This window comes from Camarhynchus parvulus, chromosome 23 (genome assembly GCF_901933205.1).
Source record: "Camarhynchus parvulus chromosome 23, STF_HiC, whole genome shotgun sequence".
Lineage (NCBI taxonomy): Eukaryota > Metazoa > Chordata > Aves > Passeriformes > Thraupidae > Camarhynchus > Camarhynchus parvulus.
The window spans coordinates 6874352-6895680 of record NC_044593.1 but is presented as its reverse complement, the minus strand read 5'-3'; the positions used below and the strand labels follow the sequence as shown (position 1 = coordinate 6895680).

General features: G+C 51.7%; 1 protein-coding gene across 18 annotated transcripts in view; it reads left to right on the top strand.

The window, feature by feature from the left end:
* Positions 1–1937: 1937 nt before the first annotated feature.
* The window catches only part of EPB41 (erythrocyte membrane protein band 4.1), a 93397-nt gene continuing 74005 nt past the window's right edge, over positions 1938–21329 (top strand). For 13 of the 18 annotated variants that reach the window (XM_030964481.1, XM_030964480.1, XM_030964479.1 and 10 more), the window contains exon 1: positions 20943–21089. The gene's annotated coding sequence lies outside the window, so the exon portion shown is untranslated. Of the gene's footprint in view, positions 1957–10951; positions 10982–20387; positions 20477–20942; positions 21090–21329 lie in introns of those variants that run through there. The other 5 variants (XM_030964482.1, XM_030964465.1, XM_030964467.1 and 2 more) reach the window with 5 other exon arrangements.

Genomic DNA, 21329 nt, shown 5'->3' with positions numbered 1-21329 from the left:
GCAGAAATATCCAGGTACAGCACCTGATGCTGGTTCTTAAGTCATCCTTGCCTATCACCATTGGAAATCATGAAGAATTTCTGTTCCAGCCAGGCAGGAGCAAGGCTTCACCTCACCATATCTTCCTACCCCAAATTAGAGCCTGATGCCAAGGGACATTCCTAGCTGTCCCCAACTGCTGCCCTGAATTTCCAGACTGCTGACACACCAGCTCAGGCCCCATGTTCCATCCCAGCCTCTGTTCTTTCTCTCAGCCTGCAGCAGCTCATGAATCCTCACCCTCCTGTAATCAATTTGAACTGTAAATAATTTATCTGATATTGTTTCTAAGGCCTTTGTACAGTCCCAGGATCCTGTTGGCACAGCCGTGCTCAGGCTCTTACTCCTCTCTGAGCTTCTCTCCTGCCATTTATACAGTTGCTGAGTCTCAAACCATCCTGAGGTTGCACTTTACTCAACGCTAATAAATATCTCTATTTTTTATATCTCTGAACTCATCCCTTTTTGTGAGGCTCCTGCCTGGTTCCTCTGCTGACCTTTCCCCAGTGCTGGGATCTTCTGTAGAGTTGATAGCTGGGTACTGGAGGGGAGGGCATGACAGGGTTTTTTTCCCTGTTCCCAAATAGCAGCAGGATTGATGTTAGTGTTTCACAGACACCTCTGCAGCCCACAAAACACAGCTTCTCTCTCCACAGCTTGGAGGGGGGACAAGCAGAGCCCCCCTCTGCCTGCTGAAGAACCCACAAGTCCTTAATACCAGATTAAAAATAACTCCGGGAGCAGATGTGAACAGAAGTCAGTGATAACAGGGCCAGAACGCAAGGGGCTTTGCAGTGGCTTAACAGCTTATGGATTCATCCCCCTCTCATCACATTAGCAGAGACTCCCCCCTCTCCCACTCCGCAGGGCCAAGAGGCTTTTCCCGCTCCCAAACCTTCAGCCTCACCGGGGAAGGCTTAGGGCTCCCAGAGAGGGGGAACAAACCCCCGTCAGGCTTGAGCTGCGTGGTGTTGAGGTTCTGAGCTCGGGGCGGGCTCCGGCCCGTGCACCTCTGAGGGCTGCAAAGGCCCTGGCAGAGGCAGCGAGGGACATACAGTCACGGTCCTCGCCAGTGTCCCCAGGGCCGTGACCATTAGATGGCACTAGGAACCTCCCCATGGGGACACTCCGTCCCCAGGGCAGGGTACAGTGGCGTGCCCCTGGGGTGCTGAGCGTAACCCCGGGTAGCCCCTGCCAGGAGTGCCCGCTGGGTACTGCAGCCCAGGCCCGGCACCCAGTGCCATCGCAAGGCCACCACCGCCAAGCCAACGGAGACGGCAGCGAGGCCCTCGGTGCTGGGGCCGAGTTCCATTCGGCCGCCGCCTCCGTCCCCGTCCTCGCGGGGGCCCTATTCCACCTTATCTCCGCAGCCGCCGCCTGCGCGGCACCGATAACCCGGGCGTGGCCACAGGGATGGGGTCGGGTTTGGGGGCGCTGCAGTGACCCTGACGCCCTTACCGGCTCCGGCCACGCTGCAGCCTCCTGCGGTGGGCTCAGGATGGGGACACCCCCGGCTCCTCCAGCCCCCAGCAAGGACGGGGTTTTCCCTAAGCAAACTTCGGAAAATAGTGAAAATAAGCAAAAATATCTACAAAAGCCCTGATTCTGCCGGTTTGGGGGACTTTGGGGCTCTGCCATGACACGGGGGGAAGCCGGGGGGAGGGACCTTCTCCTTATTTGGACCTATGACGTCACGGGAGCGCAGGCGGACTCTCTTGGCCCCACCCCCCGACCGTCACCTGCGGGCCCCGCCCACTGCAGCGGCGCGCGCTGGCCTCGCCCCCTCCGCGCTCTGACGGGCGGGGGCGGCAGCCAGTGGGCGCGGCCGGGGGGGCGGGGCTCGTGTGGTGACGTCAAGGGGCGGGGGCGGGGCCGGTGGTGCAGGTGGAGGCAGCGCGGAGCGGAGTGGCGGCCCCGGTGAGCGGGGGTAGGTGAAGTTTCTCGGCTGTCAGGCCTGTTATGGGGCGAGAGAGGTTTAGAGGGGAGGGTGAGGGCTGTAGGAGTCAGGCAAGTTATGGGGTGCGGGGATGCTGTGGAAGTCCTGGGGTGCTTTGGGGGGTATAGGGATCAGGCAAGTTCTGGAGGATTTGAGGCTCCCTAGAGGGACTCATGGTGGGTCAGTCTGGTCGTGGGCTGCGGGATTTTAGGAACAGTTGTGGTGCTGTGGGGGCACATGGGGGCTCAGGCTATTTATGGAGTGGAGGGGTTGCCAGGAGACATGGGGTGCTATGAAGCAGGGGGTCTCCGGTGGGGTCAGGCTGGATGTGGGGTGATCTGGGGCTGCGGAAACCAGGGGCACCCGTAGAGGTCAGGCTGGATGTGAGCTGGTTTAGGGTGCTCAATGGTTTGGGGGAAGCTGGGGATGTCAGTCCCCGGGTGTGGGGGATCCACGGTGACTGAGGTGTGAAACAGGGGGTTGTGGAGAAATGGGGATGTTCAGGGGCTGGAGGAGACCAGGGAAGCGCCTGCAGCGCTCTCAGGAAGCCTATGGGGCAGAAGGGAAGTGAGGTCCTTTGGAGCGGGGAGATCCCCAGTAGGGTCAGGCTGAGTGTGGGGGGAATGGGGTGCACTAGGGCTGTCCTAGAGACTCTGAATGGGGCTGCAGGGGAGGATATGGGGTGGAGGGCCACCCACAGTGGATTCATGCTCAGGAGATGGATGGGGCCCTGCCTCACGGGGAGTGGCCAGCCCCGGGATGTTTCCCCCCATGCTGTTGTTTCCTCTGGTGCAGTGGAGGGGAAAAGGCAGGTGCAGCCTCGGGGAGTGGGGTCCCCCCTGCATCCCACAGTCACGGCAGCAGCACTGGTGTCCCTTCCTGGGAGGTGGCAGCTCCCGCTTTGGCATTTGGGTCCAGCTCTGTTTCTTGGAGCATTCGGTGTTGCTGGGGCTGTGCCAGACATGCAGCAGTTCAGCCTGTGGCTTCGGGGTGGCCGCGATCTCTTCCCGAGACACCGTCTGTGCCCGCCGGGACGGTTCCCAAAGCCGGCGGCAGTGGCCGAGCTGCGGGGAGGCGGGGGCTGCTCCTGCCGTCCATCCCAGTCCCGGCTCCCGTCGGGGCCGCGCTGAAGCCTCCCATCGACTTCCCCATCCCTGGGGGTGTCGATGTCTTCACGTCCCCTCCTCGACGGGGACACTGCGCTGATGTTGCAACCACGGGCGTGTGCAGCGTGCCCGGCGGTTCCTGCAATCTCTTCCTCTCCTGAATTTCGCCCTCCTGCAGTCGTGGTGGGACGAGAGGCTGGTGAACCGGCTCTGGTGAACTTGCTCGTTAGTTCGTGCCGTTGGCTGTGCCGGTGGCGGGTCCGAGCGGCTGGTGGGATGGCAGGGGACAGCGGGGGACAGTGACTATCTTTAGGGCTGTGTTGCAATGGAGGGGTGTGCCTTGGCTCGGCGCTGACGGCAGCCGCCTCCTCGCCCGAGGATTGACTTACGCCGAGGCTCCCGCATGGGGAAAACCAACACTTGCTCTGCGGTTTGTGTAAGCAGGAGGGGGGGTTGTGGTGGGGCTGTGAGGCTGAGCCAGGGGTCGGACAGTATGGGGGCTGGTGTCAGTCACACACGCCCTGCATGAGATCAGGCTGTGCGAGGTGTGCAGGGCCGAGGTTTGGGGTGCACCATCGGCCCCGGCACTGTCATGTGTCACACATGCTCTGCCTCTGCCTGGCAGTGGGAACAGCTGAGCTGGAGCAAACGGCCAGCATGGGAAAGGTTGATGGTGGAGGGAATCTCTGTTGCTTCCTGGGAGAGAAGTTGCCCTGGAGCATGGGAGCAAGTTGGGTTCTTCCCAAGTTGGGTTCATCCCAGAACGTTCCCATCCCTATGCTCCCTTCCTGAGGCTTGGTGGAAGCACAAATGCAGCTGTAGGAGAGAGCCAGAGTCAGGTCTCTTTTGAGTCCTGTTTCTGCCAGAGTAACCTGGTTAGTCTGTGGGAATAACTTGCACCAGAGTTGGGGTGACATGGAGGTTCTTTGTTTGGCCTCTGAGCCATTGCCCTGCTCATGGCCACTGTGCCTGTGGCGGTGCAGCTGCACCATGCCTGTCTCTGAGAGGAGGCAGCTGAAACTTGCGGAACAATTCGCATCCCCCCCATGAGTACAGTTCCTCTCCCAGTTCCGGGGCCTGCGTAGATGTGGGTCTCCTTCAGCTCAGGGTGCTGGCAGCCCCTCAGTTTCTCTGACAAAGTGGGGCACATGCTGCTTCTGCTTGTGGTGATGATAACAGCAAATCAGCAGAAGCAAAAAGTTGATCTGTGCATCAGACTGCTTCCTATGGTTGTGCTCAACATGTTCTGTGGATGTGCACCTCTCCCGTCCCTTCACTTTGCTTTTCCTCATGCTTAGGAACAACTTCAGGCCTTTCTGAGAGGGCTTGAAACCTGCTGAGGAGAGAAAGTGCCTTCTCATCTGCAGCGGTGCTGCTGGGATGAGGCTCCCTCTTCCTGACGCGCAGCCTGGCAGCTGCTGGAATTGCCTGCAGCCGCATTGCTCCGCACCACACTTTCTCCCAGGCTGGCATGGTCCTTTCAGAGCCAATGGCAGGGAAAGGATTTCTCAGAGAAAAGGCAAAACATCAGCTGCTTTCCAAGAAGGGCACTTCGGAATTATGTCACTGTTTAATATATAGCAAGGTTTTTCTGAGCTCCCTCCCCAGCTATTCCCCAGAGGGGAAGGCTAGTTGCAGGTGGTCTCTGTCCCAGAGGGCAGGAATTGTCCTGTCTCTGCTAAGCAGTGTTTAACCTTTGTGTTCACAGCTGCAGGAAGAGGCTTGAGGCTGTGGTGGCTGGAAGTTTAGAGTCATAATTGGCTCTTGGCCATGCTGGATGCTGTGGTTGGAGGTGTGATTTGGGAAGGGGGAGGAATTGCCTATCATTAGCCCAGAGGTGTCTCTCACTGAGCTGCCCAGGAAGGAGGGGGATGTCTTGGTTGTCCTTTTTATGAGTTTTGCTTCATGCAGTGATTTGTGTGAGCTCTGAGCTGGGATTCCCCAGGAAGGGCTGCAGTTGGTTGTCCCTATTTAGCCTGGGACTAGCACCCGGCGGTTGAGCAGTCTCACACATCAGTTATCCCAATGAGGCCATGATGGTTCGGGTCCCTCATATTGGGACTTTGTCATGCCATCCCATTCTGAGCTGGTGGGAACAGCCAGGGTGGGCTGGCTGGGGGTCTGGGGTCTGGCCAAAGCATTCACCACGGCTGCCCATCTCTCCCCACTAGAGGCTGCTGATGACCAGAGCATTTTCCCTCCCTGCTCTGAGAAGGCACTGGGGTCTGGAATTTGTAAGGCTGAGCATCCCGGCCTGAGCTTTTCCTGCTGATTCACCCTGGAGACAGCAGTGTGCTTTCCTTGGCAATGACTGGGTTCAGGGGGCACATCTGCTCCCCTGCCAGGCTCACAATAGATCTCCCTACTTAATGAAGTCCTAATTAGGTAAATGCACCGGGACCTAGTTCGAGGCCATTGCCAGGGGACATGGATCCTGCAGGGGAGCCGGCCATTGCCAGGGGACATGGATCCTGCAGGAGAGCTGGTACCAGGGATGCTGGCTACCATCCTGCCTGCCTCAGGGGTTTTTCCAGCTGGGTGCTGAATATGGAATGAGTTCAGGCTCTTGTATTGTTTTCCCAGAGGATGTGTGCACAGCGATAAGAGCTTCAGCCCTCTGGCATGAATCAATTGGCAGAAAAGCCAAGGATTAGTTAAGCCATGGAAAGGATCCTTCACCTCTGGGCACAGCCATGGTAAAGCCACCCTGCAGACACAAAGGAGAGTCTTAGACCAGGCCACCAAACACCTGGGCAGGATGGGCTGGAAAACCGAGACCCTGGGAAGATGGTTAATCACAAAACAATGAGGTGTAAAATGAAAGGCAGTGGCTGCTGCAGTGGAAGTGCAGGGAAGGAGTCTGTGGAGTTGCACAAGCCCTGCTGCCCTTGCTGGTGCAGGCAGTGCTGGGTGAGCAATGTGGTGCCAGATGGCTCTGGCACAGGGCAGCTTCCCTGACAATGGCAGAGCAGCACTTTACATAATCTGGGATTTGCCAAACAAGCTTGAAGGTCTGGAAAATCCTTCTGCTATTGTTCATGCTCAAAGTTTACTAAACTTCCTGGTTTGATCTGCAGGGCTGGATTTTGCTTTGGGACCACAGTGGGTGAAAATGCTCTTTGCACAGAGGGAAGAAAAGGGTGTTTGTGGTGTTTAATCCATTCTCTGTAGATGAAACTATTTTTGTGGTTCACAAGAGGTTCTGAGCAGCTGCTCACAGCTTTGTAGGGCTGCAGGACTCTCTGTCTATCCAATTAATATGGTTTGTGTCTAGTCCCCTCCTGATGCCCCCCTGAGAAAAGCCTGGACTACCAGATGAGGATGGGGTGCCATGGGCAGGGCTCACAGTCACCATCTGGGCTCCCAGCTCAGAGCCTGTGTCGGGACACAAATGCCGTGTCAGGACAGCTTCTTGCTGTCTCAACCCCTCAGACCCTGAGGCTCCAGTAAGGCTCCAAAACTGGCACTCTTTGGCAGATTTTAGGAGTAGAGGCATGATGGGAACTTGGGGTGTCTTGTTATGCTGTGTCAAACCTGGTGGTAACTTCCTGGAGATTTGGGGCAGCTGGGAACCCTTCTGGGAAGATGCTGATGCTGTGGGAGCCACCCCAGACCCATTGTGGCCTGTGTAAGGCTGTGGGCTCAATCTGGATGTGTTTCCTGGCCCCTGAGAAGTGTTTTGGGGTATGGGGCCTGCCCTTGCTCCTCCATTTGCTCACCCCAAAGCCCTTTGTCAACACAAATAAAGCCCCCATGTGCTATTCAATTAAATGGAGAAATCTTGTTAAAATGTTCTCTGCTTGTTTGTGGCTAAATGATTGAGAAACCCAACTTTTCCTTCCATTCCTGGGAAAGGCAGGTTTTGTAACAAGGAATGGGGTGAAGTTCTTGCTGGTCCACTTACTGTGAGGCAAGTTTTTGAGCCCTGGAAAGCAGCAGAAGAGGAGGAACCTCAGCCTAACAGTATGAATACATCCTCTTATTAGAGGTGGCTTTGAGTGCCTTTTATGTAGGTTAATTACATCTGGCCACAGTTGACCAGAGCTGTATTTAAGGAGGGGACATAAGGCTTGGCATGTGTTGGGAGCCATCTTGAGCTGACTGTAGTGACATTACAGCAATCTGGGAGGTGCTGCTAACAAGGCAGTGCAGGGCAGCTATGGGGAAGCTCTGAGCCTTAGGGCCTGGAAAACTTGGTGTTGGCACTGACTTCAGCTTTGTGAGGGGAAGTGGGGTGGACTGGTGCCTCAAAAACCAGGGTGTTAAGGCAGCTGTGTATCATGCTGTATGTGACCTCCGTGACCTGATCTCTGATTGCTGTGGTGGTTTAGGTGCTCACTGGATAGTACCAGCCATCCAAGGGCTTGTATTTTTGTATCCACTCTCCAAAACCCCTTGGAGATGGATAAGCTGCTTGTAGGCACTTCAGAACTTGAAGGAAGCTCTTTGTCTGTGCTGAGGTTATGTATTGGACAGGACAGCATGAGTTGCCTCCCTGCCCCCAGGTGAACTCAAACGTTGAGTGTGGGAACGAGGGAGGGCAGATGTTAGCCTGGCACAGAGCCACATTGAGCTATAACGTGACTTTATGCGTCTGTGTTGATGTTGTGTTGGAGGTGCTGTGTCTGACGTGGAGGTGAACCCCTCCCATACGGCCGGGGTTGGCCTCGGCCAATCCGTGGCTGCTCAGAGGCTCACAGGCTGGCAGATGGGGTCAGCACTGCTTGAGAATTTCCTTGGGTGCAGAGTGGAGGCTTTTAATAGCAAACGCAGTCATCTGCATCATGACATGGCCTGAAACTTGGCCCTGAGGATCCACTGGCAGCTGGGCACTGGCTGAGCAATATGTCCACTCCTGTTGGAATATTTTTTAAGTGTTAAAGTAAAAAGGTTTTGAGTAAAAATGAAGTAAGACCTAAACCTGTTGCTGGTGGGTTTGAGGTGCGGCTCCTCCCTGAGTGGTAGCCTGGAGAAACCTTGCCTTTCTCGGGAAGGTTATGTGGCCCCATCCCAGTGTGCTGTGCTGACAGATCCCATGCCTCAGCTGGGTGCCAAGACTTCAGCCTTCTAGGAAAGGCAGCAGGAGCTGGTATGGGTTTTCTTCTGCCATCCTGTGGGCACCTGGTGCTGTGCGAGCAGCGTCCAGAGTTGCAGATGGCTCATGTTGTGGTTGTAGCACTGCTTGGTCCATCCAAGCTGCCTTTGAGCAGGAACACGCAAGATATGCAAGTGCAGAATTGATCTGTGCTGCTTACCAGCGTTGTTTTTGGCACTGCTGCTTTTTCTTCTGCTGTAGCATGAGGTGAATGTGACTTCGGCAGCTGCCTAGCTCTGGCAGTTTGCATCCTTCCCTCCTTACAAATTGTCTTCTTCCTGCTCAGCTTCCTGACCCCTGTCCTAGTCAATACAAGGCTGTTATTGGAGCTCAGCAAGCCATGATGATCACATCCAAGTGCTGGACCTTGAACCACCTGGCAGTGCTGGGCTGGATGAAGAAGCTCATTTGCATAGGGTGGTTAATTCTCTGTATGCTTTAATTTCCATGACCATCTGTGTTCTTTCCCAGGCTGGGGAGATGGGAGCTCTTTGGATTTTCCCAGGAGGTGAACATACAGAGGACTGCTTATTCTGGGTATGCTGAAAACTGCCCAGGGTCAGAGCAAGACATCCTCATTAGCTCTGGGAGCAGTTGTTCTGCACCTTTGGGCAAGAAGGAAGCATCGACGTGTCAACTCTATCCTGAAGGCACATCCTGAGGAGATGCACGGAGGAGACAGGAGCAAAGACTAAAAATTGAAACCTCTGTGAATGCTGTCCAGCATTCAGTCCCAAACATGGAGGGTCTGTGACCAATTTGGCTGGCACCCTAGAGGGCTGAGGTACCAGGAAAGGCTGTGTTGGTCTGAGGAGAGACCAACACTAAAGCATCTCCTGGTCATCCGAAAAACCCTGCCAGGTTTTGGCAGCCTCTGGGGTGTACTCCACCAGCAGCTACTGTTGTGTCTGTCCTGGTGAACTGCTTGATTTGAGCTTCCAAAGCTGCTTTGGAGTCTGGGGTGCTCACACACAGCACCAAAATAAGAGGACTGGTGCTTATAGGTGAGCAACACCTGAATTCTTCCTCATTTTGTTTTCTCACATTTGGAGCCTGAGGCTCTGCAGACCATTTGCAGCCCCAGCTGGGATCCCACTCAGAGGTGACACTGGCTGTGGGTGCTTTTGAGGAACGCCTATCCTGTGGGGCAGCATGGCCCTGTGGAGGCTGCTACTGGCATCCAAACCCAGAGGGAATGATTCCTGCCCAGTAATGAAGCTTTCTGCTCCTGTTCACTGCACTAATGAGCTGACTCATGGATGTGCTCCTCAGAGCTGCTCTGGATCCTCTGTGTGGCTCTGAAGCTGGAGGTGACTTTCCAAGAGAGCCACCTGCAAAGGGCAAGATGTCCATTCCTGTCATGTTGGGGTGCGGTATGTGGGCTGGGAACCTTTGACTGTGAAGGCTTTTTCCTGACTACACCCTATGTGCTGTGAATTCTTCTGGCAAGGTACACCCTAGCTTCTTTGGTGAGGAGAGCCCTTCCTGCTGTTCATGCTTGCAAGGCTGGGCGAGATGAAAGTGTTTTCCCAGCCTTCAGCTGAGGTACTGAGGCTGCCTCTTGAAAGGAGAGCTGCTCTCTACCTGCATCCAGGCTGGATAATAACACTTAAAAAATAAATGGTGCTCCAGCTGCTCTCCGGGTTCAGTAGTTAGGGTTTTCAGTCTTGATAGAGATGATGGCACCAGGACTGTTGGCATCATGGTGCATCCCATAGGATGGGTATAGACTTGTGCCCAAATTTCCACCTGTTCTAGCGGAAGGTGTCCCTGCCTGTGGCAGTGGGTTGGAATGAGATGAGCTTTTAAGGTCTCTTCCAACACAAACCATTCCATGATTCTGTGATTCTCTCGCATGGCAGGGTGACTCTTGAGTCCAACTTCTGCCATGAGTGCTTGACTGTGTGCTTGTGTGAGGCAGGTCCCTGTACCCTCAGTGGGGCTGTTGCATGGTCTGGGGATCTGGCTGAATTTCAGGCCCTGGTGTGTGCCCACCAGAGCACACAGCCAGCCTTGCCGGGGCTGGGAGCACCGTTGCTCTCTTGAATCTCTTCATTTACTTAATGATCCTTTTGTTGAGAGGATTAGGGTTTAGAGGCCTCTGGCCGAGTGTTAATTAAATTAAGGCTCTGCTTTTTTATGGAATTTTTGAAGCCCACTAGAGGGCTCAGTTGGAGCCTTGTGGAGCCGGGGCCGGCGGCGCTGGGCTGTGTCCAGCCCTCCAGAAGTTTACCCGAGAAGTTATGTAAGTCCGGAGGAGCTCGACGGGTGCAGAAGTTGCACGGGGCCAGCTCGCAGCCCGCTGCTCCCGCAGCCCAGTCGTGCCCGGAGCTCGGCAGAGCCCGGCCGGTGCCCACGGGAGGCGGTACTCACCGGAGGGGTTGCTCACTGGAGGGGTTACTCACGGGAGGCGGTACTCACCGGAGGCTGGCAAGCACGGGGTGCCTACGTCACTGCTCACTGTATAATCAGCGTTAGGTAATGCCGAGCTGATGTTTTCGGTTGTTTTTTTTCCTTCCCCACTTGGTGTTTACATTTCTAAGAAGTGGCTGACCGTGAACATCCGGTTCCACCTTCACTTCTGGAAGAGTCAAATACTTAAGTTTGCTCTGTTGCCTTGCTCATGTGGGTACAAGTGTGAGCTTTTGGCTTAGTGGCTTGGGTTTTTCTGGTGGGTGCATGGGTTTTTAATGTTTAGCCAGAACTGCTTTTTAACCAGTGTCTCTTCTCCTTTCTCTTCTATCCATTGCCCCACGATGGATTTTGGTGCTTTGCCTGTGTGGTTGGCCTGGCTCTCATCTCTGGGTAAGTACCTGTTTTGTTAGATCAGTGGCAGAAATAGTTAAAACAAGTTGCTTTGACTTAATGATCAGACATATTGAAATAATGAACTGACCTATTTATTGTCTTAAACTCTGAAGCATTGGTTGTTGTCAAACACCATGATTTATTGTCCGTGTGTGTGTCGAGATTTTGGATATTGAAAAGCACTTAGTTGGCTTGGAAATTGCTGTATTTTATAAGAAGAAGAAGGCCCCAGTAGTAGTTTTTCCTACCAGCCTAGGCTGTGGAGCACTGACCTGGGGATAAAAACACACTTAAGTGCCAGCAAGTGAGCAAATGGAAGGGAAAATATTTTTGCGAATGGAAAGCAATGCTTGCTGTTTTTCCCAGGATGTCTCCTGACATCTGTTGGTGGCAAGTCAGCACTGTGGTTGTGAAAGGGGCTCTCTGATGGCACTGGACTACCTCACCCTTTGCAAACCATGGGTGTTTGGGGCTTTGTAGGGCATGGAGAGGAGGCTGAGGCCCTTCTGGCAGGAGAGGAGGGGAAATGCGTGTCGAGCTTGGAGAAGAGCATTAGGCACCGATGATTTCAGTTTGTGTTCATGGAGCGCCTGCTTTGCATAGGGGAAAAATTGCCATTGTGGGGTGGATTCTGATGGTTTCCTTGCAGAGGTTTGGTGCCTGCCATGAACTTGGCTGTGAGGTGGTGTTTGTATATTAAAGCCTCTGAGGACAAGGTCTGTGTGCTCAGGGTGGAGGGAAGGAAGGGATCTGCTTGGTGATGCTTTTTCTCTGGGTCCAGTGGTGCCTTTGCATCGGCGTTGTGTTCTCTGGAAACTTCAGTAAGTTCAAATTTACTTTTTTTCTTTTTTTAAATTCAAGCTATCCTCCTGCTAAGCTTTCCCCTCTCCATCACTCCTCTTCCCCAGTAACACCCTCTCCTCTCCTAGTAAGGGAAAGGGCTGAGCACATTTAGAGCAGCTCTGCTCCGTGCCTGAGTATTTCATGTGCTGCCAGTCACTGATGAAAGACTTGAAGGGAAAGCAGAGGAAGGTGCTGGGAACAGATTGCTTTATTCTTAAACTTGACATCATTATACAATGCCTCATGGCAGGGCAGGAGAGATGAATGAAATCCAAGCATAAACCTGTTTTCTTACTCAGAAGTGAGCACTATATTTGGAAGATGAGCAGCTGCCTCCTGATCTGAATGAGCTTTGCTACCAAATCTCCAAAAGCAGGATTGTTAATTAACTAGAAAACCTGCCTTGGTCAGAAGTGCTGAGCTCCAACCCCACCAAACACCCAGCAGCCATTTGAATGCAGAATAAAACTCCTCCGCGTGGAAGGTACAGCTGGAAGCTGCTGTGAGCTTGGATGTGGAGCAAGATACAAGTGCTCACTTGCATGATGGTTGGAATGGGTTAGTGAGATGCAAAGCTGTACCAGCAGAGCAGCTGTGCCAGGGTAACCTGGAGCAAGTCTTTGGCCAGAGAGTCTTCCAGCTCAGCGCTTGAGCAGGCCCTCAGGACAGTCACCAATCTGGCTATCTCTGTATAACAAGTCTCTGTTCAAGAGTGAATTTCTTCCTTGTGAAACACTGATAACCTGGACCATCCCTGGTTTGCTCTCCCTAGAACAGTCTCCATGTTACTTTTGTCTGTTTTCTTGCATGTATTACACAGAGGGGAGAGAATTGCATTTTGGTGATCCTGCTTGTTACATGCTGTAGAGGTTTTGATCATGATATGAGATGAAATTTGCTGCTTGCTGAATAATTGGTGTCAATCTTTGTCAGCAAACAAGAAAGCCATGTGGTACCTTGTTAGGGATAGCAAAGATAAAGGGGGTGTGGTACAGTATCACTGGCTCAGGGACAGCCCTGACCTTCACTCAGCAGGGAAAACAGCAGGCTCAGATTGCCTCTCCATCTTTAAGCCTAGCTTATCTCATAGGTAAACATAAAATGCATAGGAGTTTTGGTAATATATTTATATTAAATATAAATTTAGTAATCTCCTCTCCTGACCTGGTAAGTGTTGGGCAAAGTAACACACCAGCAGCTTCCATGGAGAGAAGCTGGGAGTAGCTGTGGGGCAGAAACTGTGAAGGAAAATGCTGAAAATGCTAGAAAACCCTGTCTGCTGGGAGTTTTGCTCTTGACCTTCAAGCTGAGATTCATATATGTTGCCATTATTAAAAGCCTGTCAAGAAATCCAAGGTGAGGTCACTGCTGAAAAAGTCAGAGCTGTGTCTGTGGTGGTAAGTGCAGAGTGTCCATTCATGGACTGTGTTTGGGCTCTGCCTTTCCATACAGCGGCACTGGTGATGCTGGAAACCACATCTATCTATACATGTTGTTTCTTTCTATCCTAGAATTGATGGGTGACCTGGAGAAGGGCACTGTTTTGCAGAGCCCTTGAACAGCTTGTGCTGTGAGTTTCTCTCCTTAGTTCTTGTTTACACATAGCCCAAAGAGGAAGAACAAATGAGGTTTCCAGCACCTTTCAGTGAGATTTTCTTCTTCAACCTCTCCTGTTGGTTGACAGTGCCTGAACATGAGCCCAGGTGTGCAAGAAGGCAAATGGCATGTGGCCTGTATGAGCACTAGTGTGGCCAGCAGGACTAGGGAAGTCCCCCTGTACTGCTCATTGGTGAGGCCAAACCTTGAATCCTGGGGTCAGTTTTGGGCCCCTCACAACAAGAAATATATTGAGGGGCTGGAGTGTATCCAGGGAAAGGAACAGAGCTGGAGAAGGGGCTGGAGCAGCAGGAGCAACTGGGGGAGCTGGGGTGGCTCATCCTGGAGAAAAGGAGGCTTGGGGGGACCTTCTGTCTCTCCACAGCTCCTTGACAGAAGGGGGCAGCCTGGAAGAGATTGGTCAGGGAACAAGGGACAGGATGAGAGAAAATGGCCTCAAGCTGTGCCAGAGTGGTTTAAGTTGGACATTGGGGAAAAGCTTCTCCATGGAAAAGGTCATCAAGCACTGGCACAGGCTGCCCAGGGCAATGATGGAGTCCCCATCCCTGGAGGGGTTTAAAATCTGTGTAGCTGTGGCACTTAGGGGCATGGGTTAGTGGTGGGCTTGACAGCAGTGGGTTAATGGTTAGCCTCTTTGATTGTGAAGGGCTTTTCTGACCTAAATGATTCCATGATTCTATGGAAATGTGGCAGCAAGGTATCTCTTCCACTTGTCCCACACATGGTCAGAGGAGACCATGGTCTCTAACATGGTGTCAAGTTCTAGAGCCAGCTTAGCTCAATGTTTTCACTTTGTTGCTTAGTAAAGCAGTGAAAACAGTTCTCATTGTGGCGTTCAGAATAGCAGTGCTGCCCTCTGAATTACCATCTAATTAAATGAAAGCAAAAACTCCAAAACAAGTGAGCTTTCTGTTGCATAAGAAAAGCTGTTTTGGTTGACCTAAAAACCAACATTGAAAACCAGCCTAAACAGAGATGCTTTCCCTCCCAGCTCCGTGGGCCATGCAGAGCAGTTGCTACTGTTCTTGGAGAGGCATTCATGCCGTGGCAGCTGTGAGCCCACTTCAAAACAGTTACGCCTTTGAGACTTGCTTCCCTTTTGCTTGATGGTTGGAGAAACCCTGCTGTGGAGACAAATAATTAGAAATAAAAGATGGCAGCTTAATGATTATTAGCTTTTCTGATGCAGCCTGCAGTGAGTGCAGGGTGAGATTGGCATCTCCAAGCCGCTGCTGCATCTCCTGCTCCAGAGATTTACTGTGTGCACTGTTACTGTGCAGCCTCAGTGGACCTGCAGAACACCCTGAATTAACAGAGTTATTTATTTTAGTAACAAACTTTTTCAGACTCTTGGCAATTAACTGTGACAATGGCAGTATACTTCCTGCCCTTGGCTCCCTGTCTCTCCATCCATGCCCAGAGCTTTCCTTTGCAATCTTATCCCCCTTGCCCTCCTCAATTTCTTGGATTCTGTCTATTAATATGAACCACTTTGGGTTCTCTTAATAAAATAAGCATGTAAAGTTACTACCTTAAAATGCCTCAAAATGCCTTATTTTGAGCTCCAGAAAATCTGGCAGCAGTGGGATGCTATCCTCTGGGATTCTGTCTTATTGATATTCATCTTTTTGAAGCTGGTATCCATGACTGCCAGTTTCAGAGGTTAATATACTGCATTTCAAGCAAGCTGAGGTCTTTTTAATTTGTGATATGGAAATGTGCACCAATTAATCATTGTGCACCTGCAGAAATGCTTCTGGGCAGACTTTGGCTGTGCTCTATCAGGTTCTGGGAACATCCATAGGCAGGACTCAAAGTGACAGGACTGATCCAGTTTAGTAGCTCAGGACAAATCCTGCAAGGTCCAAGGACGTGTCAGGCAGGGGACACCGAGGTGACCAAGGTGTGCAAAGCTTTGGCTCTTATTTGTGGAAAAAATAATGGTTAGAAGTTGTATTTGTTCTCCACAGCTAAAGTTTAATTTAAATAAATGTTAGGTTTTGCTAGGTGTCCCTCTCTGGTGCACAGGTCTAGCCCTCAACACCATTTGCTGTCTGTTGATTAGAGCTGGGTTCATGGCCTTTGGATTACATGGGATATGTTAGTGCAGACTCGAATGTTCTCTGCCAAGTATCTGCCTCAAACTTACTGCTAGGTAAAGTTAAATAATCCTAAATAAACCCCGGTCTTGAAACTGTCCTTCCCCATACCAAAGAGCTCTAAGTATTTTGAAGCCAAGGGGGGATTTTTGCCCAAAAAGAGCATAACAGTACGGCGTCAAATCTCCTTCACTGAATTGGTGCCTTTCTGGGGAGAAGCTGCAGTTGAAAACACACCTACCTGGTGTTATTTAAAGAAGCCAGAGCCTCTCTTGGCTACAGTTTGACTCCTTATCTATGCAAAGAGTAAATCAGCCCCTGACATCTTTTGTTTGTAGTGCAGCTTGGCTGCCTCCTGGCTGGAGCTCTGGTCTCTAGGTGGCACTCACTGTTATTTTTGGGAGCATTTCAAGAAAGGCTGCATAGCTGAGCTTGTCCCCTGCTGAAGGGACAGCTGCCTCTCTGGCCTGGCTGGCTGGTCCTGCTTGGCTCAGGAGGCTGACACAAGAGCTTGAACTTCTTCCTGCTGCCCAACTATAGGAGTTTCCAGCAGCATTCCTGAAAGAGGGGTAGGGAGTCAAGTGCTGTCTGTGAGCACACTCCTCTGGTTTTAGTTTTTTACTGTGACTGCTGGGAAATGAAATCCTAGTAAATGCTTTGAAGGAGGGTGAGCTCTCGAGGTGATGGAGATGAGTGTGCTGTGGGACAGTCTGAGGCTCCTGTGATGGTTCTTTCCATGGTTCAGTCAGTTTCTTAGGTTGTTTCTGGTGCTCAGGCTCATGCCACACTGACTTTTCCTGAGCCTGCACTGCTTGAATTCACAGCATCACCAGTATGCTATTCTCCAGGATTTGTTAAGCTCTTTATAGATCCTTTCAGTGCAGACACTTGTGTGTTTAATACCTCCTACTCATACTTGAGAGGAAAAGTGTTTCTCTGTCAATGTAGAAACATTCACCATATGAGCACTTGATCCTTCAGGGCTGCAGCTGACCTCCTCTAATCTTCAATGGTGCATCTTGGCAGAAATGTGCTTTACATGCTGACTCTAAGCCCTAAGTCTAAACCAAGCTGACTCTCCAGGAGCTGTTCTTCTGCACTGGCACACAGCCTGGAGAGAACTGAAGTTCCTCTTCTGTTTTGTTCCTCTTTCTACTTGGAGTTTGTCTGCTATGCTGCAAGACACTGACTCAAATGAACATCAGCTTCATACAAATCAATGAAACTCATGATGGGAGCTTTTTGCATCAATTAACCAGATTGCAGGTGGGATAGGAATTCCTGGATGTACAGACTTAGTTCCCAGCCACCCCATCTGCCCAAAAGGGATCCATTTGAGCCAGCCCAGTACCAAAAAGATCTAATGGCTAAAAAATGGGATTCTTCTGCCCATGGGAGAACACATGGTTGTTGTTTAGCAACAGCAGCTTTTAAAGGCTACAAATTACAGCCAATAAAAGAAAATTCTCCAGAAGGAAACCACAAAGAAAAGGATGGCAGAAGCAGTTTGGATTTAGCAAAATTGGAGATGAACTGCCCCGATACCAAGTATGATTCCAATACCTAAATCACTCAGTCTCTTTAGCTATGGAGGGTGCTTCTTGGCCCTTTAATAACTATCTCAGCAATGAATCAATGGTTGGTTTTGGAGAGTGTTATGATGGGCTGGACTAGATTTAATCTTTGGTTAAATACTTGATACAGGGCCAGGTGAGGGTGGATATTTCAGGTTGCCTTCACTGTGCACACCATGAGTTGTAGCAAAGCAGTGCAAGTGTTCTAGACCTTAGTGAAAATTCCTTGAATTTGCAGTTCAGCCTTTCAGAGACTTTTTCAGCAGTGAATTCTGTGCTGGAGAGAGGGGTGGGCAGGGGAGAACTGCAGCATTCTTTCCTTCCAGGTGAATCATTTACCTGCAATATCATAATTCTAGATCACCATTTTAGAGGAAGACAAAGCTTGAGAAGTCAAAAGGAGGTTTCCTCTCCTTCTCATTCTTGTCTACTGCTCATGGCCAAATCAGCACTGCTGATGGTGACAGCAAAGCTGGTAGAGGAGCCAAGGGCAGAGGGCCAGGAACTGGCAAAACTGAGCCACCTGCTCTCCTCCCACCTTGTTTGCTCTTGTGAAATGGCTGCTGCTGCAATGGAGACTGTCACTTGTTTGCAAAGTGTGTGAGTGTGAGAAGGCAAATGGAGTGTGCCTGTTGTGGGTTCACATATGTGTGCATAATACAGCTCATTTAGAGCAGGATAGATAAAGGATTCATCTGACCAGCCTATTTTTTTTTCCCTAGAACTTGGTGTAATCCCAAGTATTTCTCTTCACTTTAAGTCCTGCTTGCTTTGGGATAGGGAGCACAGCACCAGTGTGATGCACAATTGCTTTGTTTAGACTGGGAATTCCTCACTGGAGAAGCTCCTCAGGGCCAAGAGGAGAGAGCTCTGTGCCTTTTATTGTTGTGCCAGTAATGCTCTGGGCAGTGTTCCCCAGCACTGGTGTAAACTGGGAGCCCTGTTTTGCTACAAATCCTACCTGGAGTGTATCTTGTGGGGCCTACAGAGTGCTGGATCACCTTACAAAGATCTGTTCTATGAAGAACTTAACTTGAGCTAGATTTAATCTGCTATCTGGATGCTCCTAGGATGCTGCAGTGTGTCCTACTGAGCTGCTTGCAAGTGCCTGCACATTACCTAGGCAGAGGGCAGGGTTTGGCATTGTCCTCCATGACCCAGTTGGTTTACACCAATCCATCAGGATCTGGGCACTCCCAGTGGCCTTTCACTTTGTGAGGAACAACCTCTGCCTTAGCAACCCCAAACACATGCCTAAAATGAATATAATTCTTGTCCTTATTCCTATATCCAGCAGGCAAATACCAAGAAATCCTGACTTAATAAAATAATTCTCAGTCTCTAAATAACTCCCATAAAGTGACTTTAACCAGCTGTAACCAGGAGAGTTCTTTAAATAGTTTCAACTCAGGCTTGACACAGGGCAAACTGTTCTTATAGTGAAGAATTTAAGAAATTTCCATTACTTCCTATGGGATTTCAGAGGTCAGTTTGGGGCTATGTAGGAATGAAAAAGTTAGAAGCTAAGCCAGTGGCTTCCAGCAGAAGTGTGGTGGTGATAGGTTTATTTCCATGAGAGTGGTAGTTTTGGGTTTCATTTTCCCTTTTTTTCACATATTTTCTGCTCCCTATAAAAAGTTGCTTTATGTAGGCTTAGATCCCCTTGCCCCAGAAGAATGTTTTTCAGGCTCTCATGGCATAGATGAAGTGCCTCTTTTTGTATTTGATAATTCAACTTTTTAGTGTCTCTTCCTTTAGCTTTTTAGCCAATCAAGCTCAGCCATTTGTTTCGGGTGTGAAGAGGTGACAGCATCCGTTGCCCTCATGCACACTCATGTCGTCAGCAGCTTACACTAGTGCTCCCTGTGGATAAATGCTTCACCTGGGAATACAAAATGCAGGAGCTGCTGCTCTCTGTTCTCAGTTGCTAACAGATGGAGTTGGGGATCATCTGGTGATCTGAGCGCAGGGGATGATGCACTGTGTGGTGTTAAACCACTGCTTTGATGCAAAGTTTTTGTTGCCCTGGTCTCTCCTCCACGTAATCTTGAAGCAGTGTGGGTTTGTTTGCTTGTTTTTCTTAGTTGCAAGAAGCTGTTGCCAACCAAATCTTGTGGTTTCTTTGCTCCATGGTTTTCTCCTCAAAGCTCTTTGGACTGGTATTTCTCTTCTGGCAGCGTTTTAAGCCCACCCATGGGTGAGCAGTAGCAAAGGCAGCAATTGTGGTGGGTCAGCACTGAACATCTGACGCTCCTCCATGCACTGCCTGGGCTATTAAAATGTGCTAATTTATTGCACTGGGGACTGAAGTCAGAACTTCAGGGCATGTTTCAAAGGAACTACCTGTCCCTAATGTAGGAGCAGCGACTTGGAGCCGCCAGACCTTTGCCAGCCTGTCTTTTTTGTAATCAGATGTGCTTATCTAAGTCCAAGGAAACCACCAAGTAGTCCAGATTTAAGGCAAAAAATATCTGTCTTCCCTCTAATTAAGAACCTTATTGCAAGTAGTCTCAACACTGAGACACAGGGGAGCTGCTCTGTTCTTCTTGGCAGAGCTGACTGTCATAGGTGCATAAAGGAGAAGGGGTAAATATCTCTGAGAAGCATGTTAATTTTTTTCCAAAAATCTGGGTATTTTTAGCTTCATATAGCATAAATGCCCTCAGTGTGTGAGTGGCCCTTGCTAGGTCAGTATCAGTGGTGGAGCCATCCCAGCCAGTCTGCATCAGCCTTGGGTATTATCTGCTGATGAAGAGGCAGGGCGGTTGCTCTTAATCCAAGCAGAATAATGTGCCTGAGACCTTAATTCTCTATGAGCGACAAACGGAGATGCCTTAGTGCCAGGAGTATTTTGGAATTGTGCAAATATGCGAGGAGGATTCGGTTCCTGAGCTGGCCAGGCTGGCAGCAGCTTTGCTGTAACCTTTGGAAGTGTTCAAGAGGTACTGGGCAGCATGTTTTGCTCTGATGTACAAAGCAGGAAGAGCTGGACAGCTCTGCTTGACAAAAATAACTGATTCTAATTTGGCTGTAAGCGAGGGAAATCCAGGCCATGCTGGAGGTGCGGGATTCCAGAGCAGGGGCAGGGTGGGCCCCTCGGTGGGGCTGTGCTGGGCTCCTGGGGGCGTTTCTTGTTGACCAAGCCACCTCAATTGTCGCTTTTTTGGCTTGCCACAAGACTGAGGCAGTACCTGTTCGATTACGAATGGACTTATGCTCAAAAAAATTGAAGACTATAATAACAGCACTAAAAAAACCCCAACGCCCCCCCTACCTTTCTTCATACACTCCTCCTTGCTTCTTCACCCCGGGTTTCCCTTCAGAGCTGCGCCACGACTTTCTCTGGGAGGCAGCGAACGGTATTTAAAATTTGGGTCACGGAGGGTGGGGGAGCGGCACTGCCGCCCGCGGTACAGGCGGGCAGGACCCTTCCTGCCCCCTTCCTACCGGGGCCGTGCGGCGCCAAATTATCGCCCCCCCGCCACCATCACTTTAGCAGGGGAGGGTGTGGTGGTGGCAGGAACAGGCGGTAATCCCGTTATTTCAGCCTCTCGCTGCCCGGGTTGTTGTTGTGGCGGGCTTAGGAAAGCGCTCCGGGCTCTCCCTCCGGGCCGCCCGCGGCAGGGAACGGGAGAGAGCGGGATGGGGGGGAGCCAGGAGGGGGCGCACGCTCCCCCGCCCGCGCCGCCGGCCGCGGTTTCCCTGTAGCCAATGGCGAGGCGGCGGTGGCGTCCCGCCCCTCGCCCTCGGCCAATGAGAACTTACTACAGTGTTGTGGGGGGAGGAGGCGGGGCGCGGGGGGGTAGAGCCGCGGGCGGGCGGCTGCGGGCGCGGAGCGGCGTGCGCGGAGCGGGGAGGAACGGAGGCAGAGCTACTGGCTGGGCACGGCGCGGTCCCAGGGTGCCGCACCGCGGCGGGAGCTCTGCGGGGACCGGTGGGAGGCCGGCGGGCGCCGCGCGCGGGGGCGGCCGGGTAAGCGCGCGCCGGAGCGGGTGCGCGGCGCGGGGGATTGCGCGGCGCGGGGGAGTGCACGCGGCCTTTGCGCGGCGGCTGCGTGTCGTGTCCGCACACGGCGGGTCGGTGCGAGCCCGCGGTCTCTGTGCGGGCGGGCACGTGTATGTGCGCGTGTGTGGTTGTGCACGGTGTGTGAGTGCGTGTGCTCATCTGCGCAAGGTGCATCTTCACAGCGAGTGTGTGCGGTTGGTGTGCTTG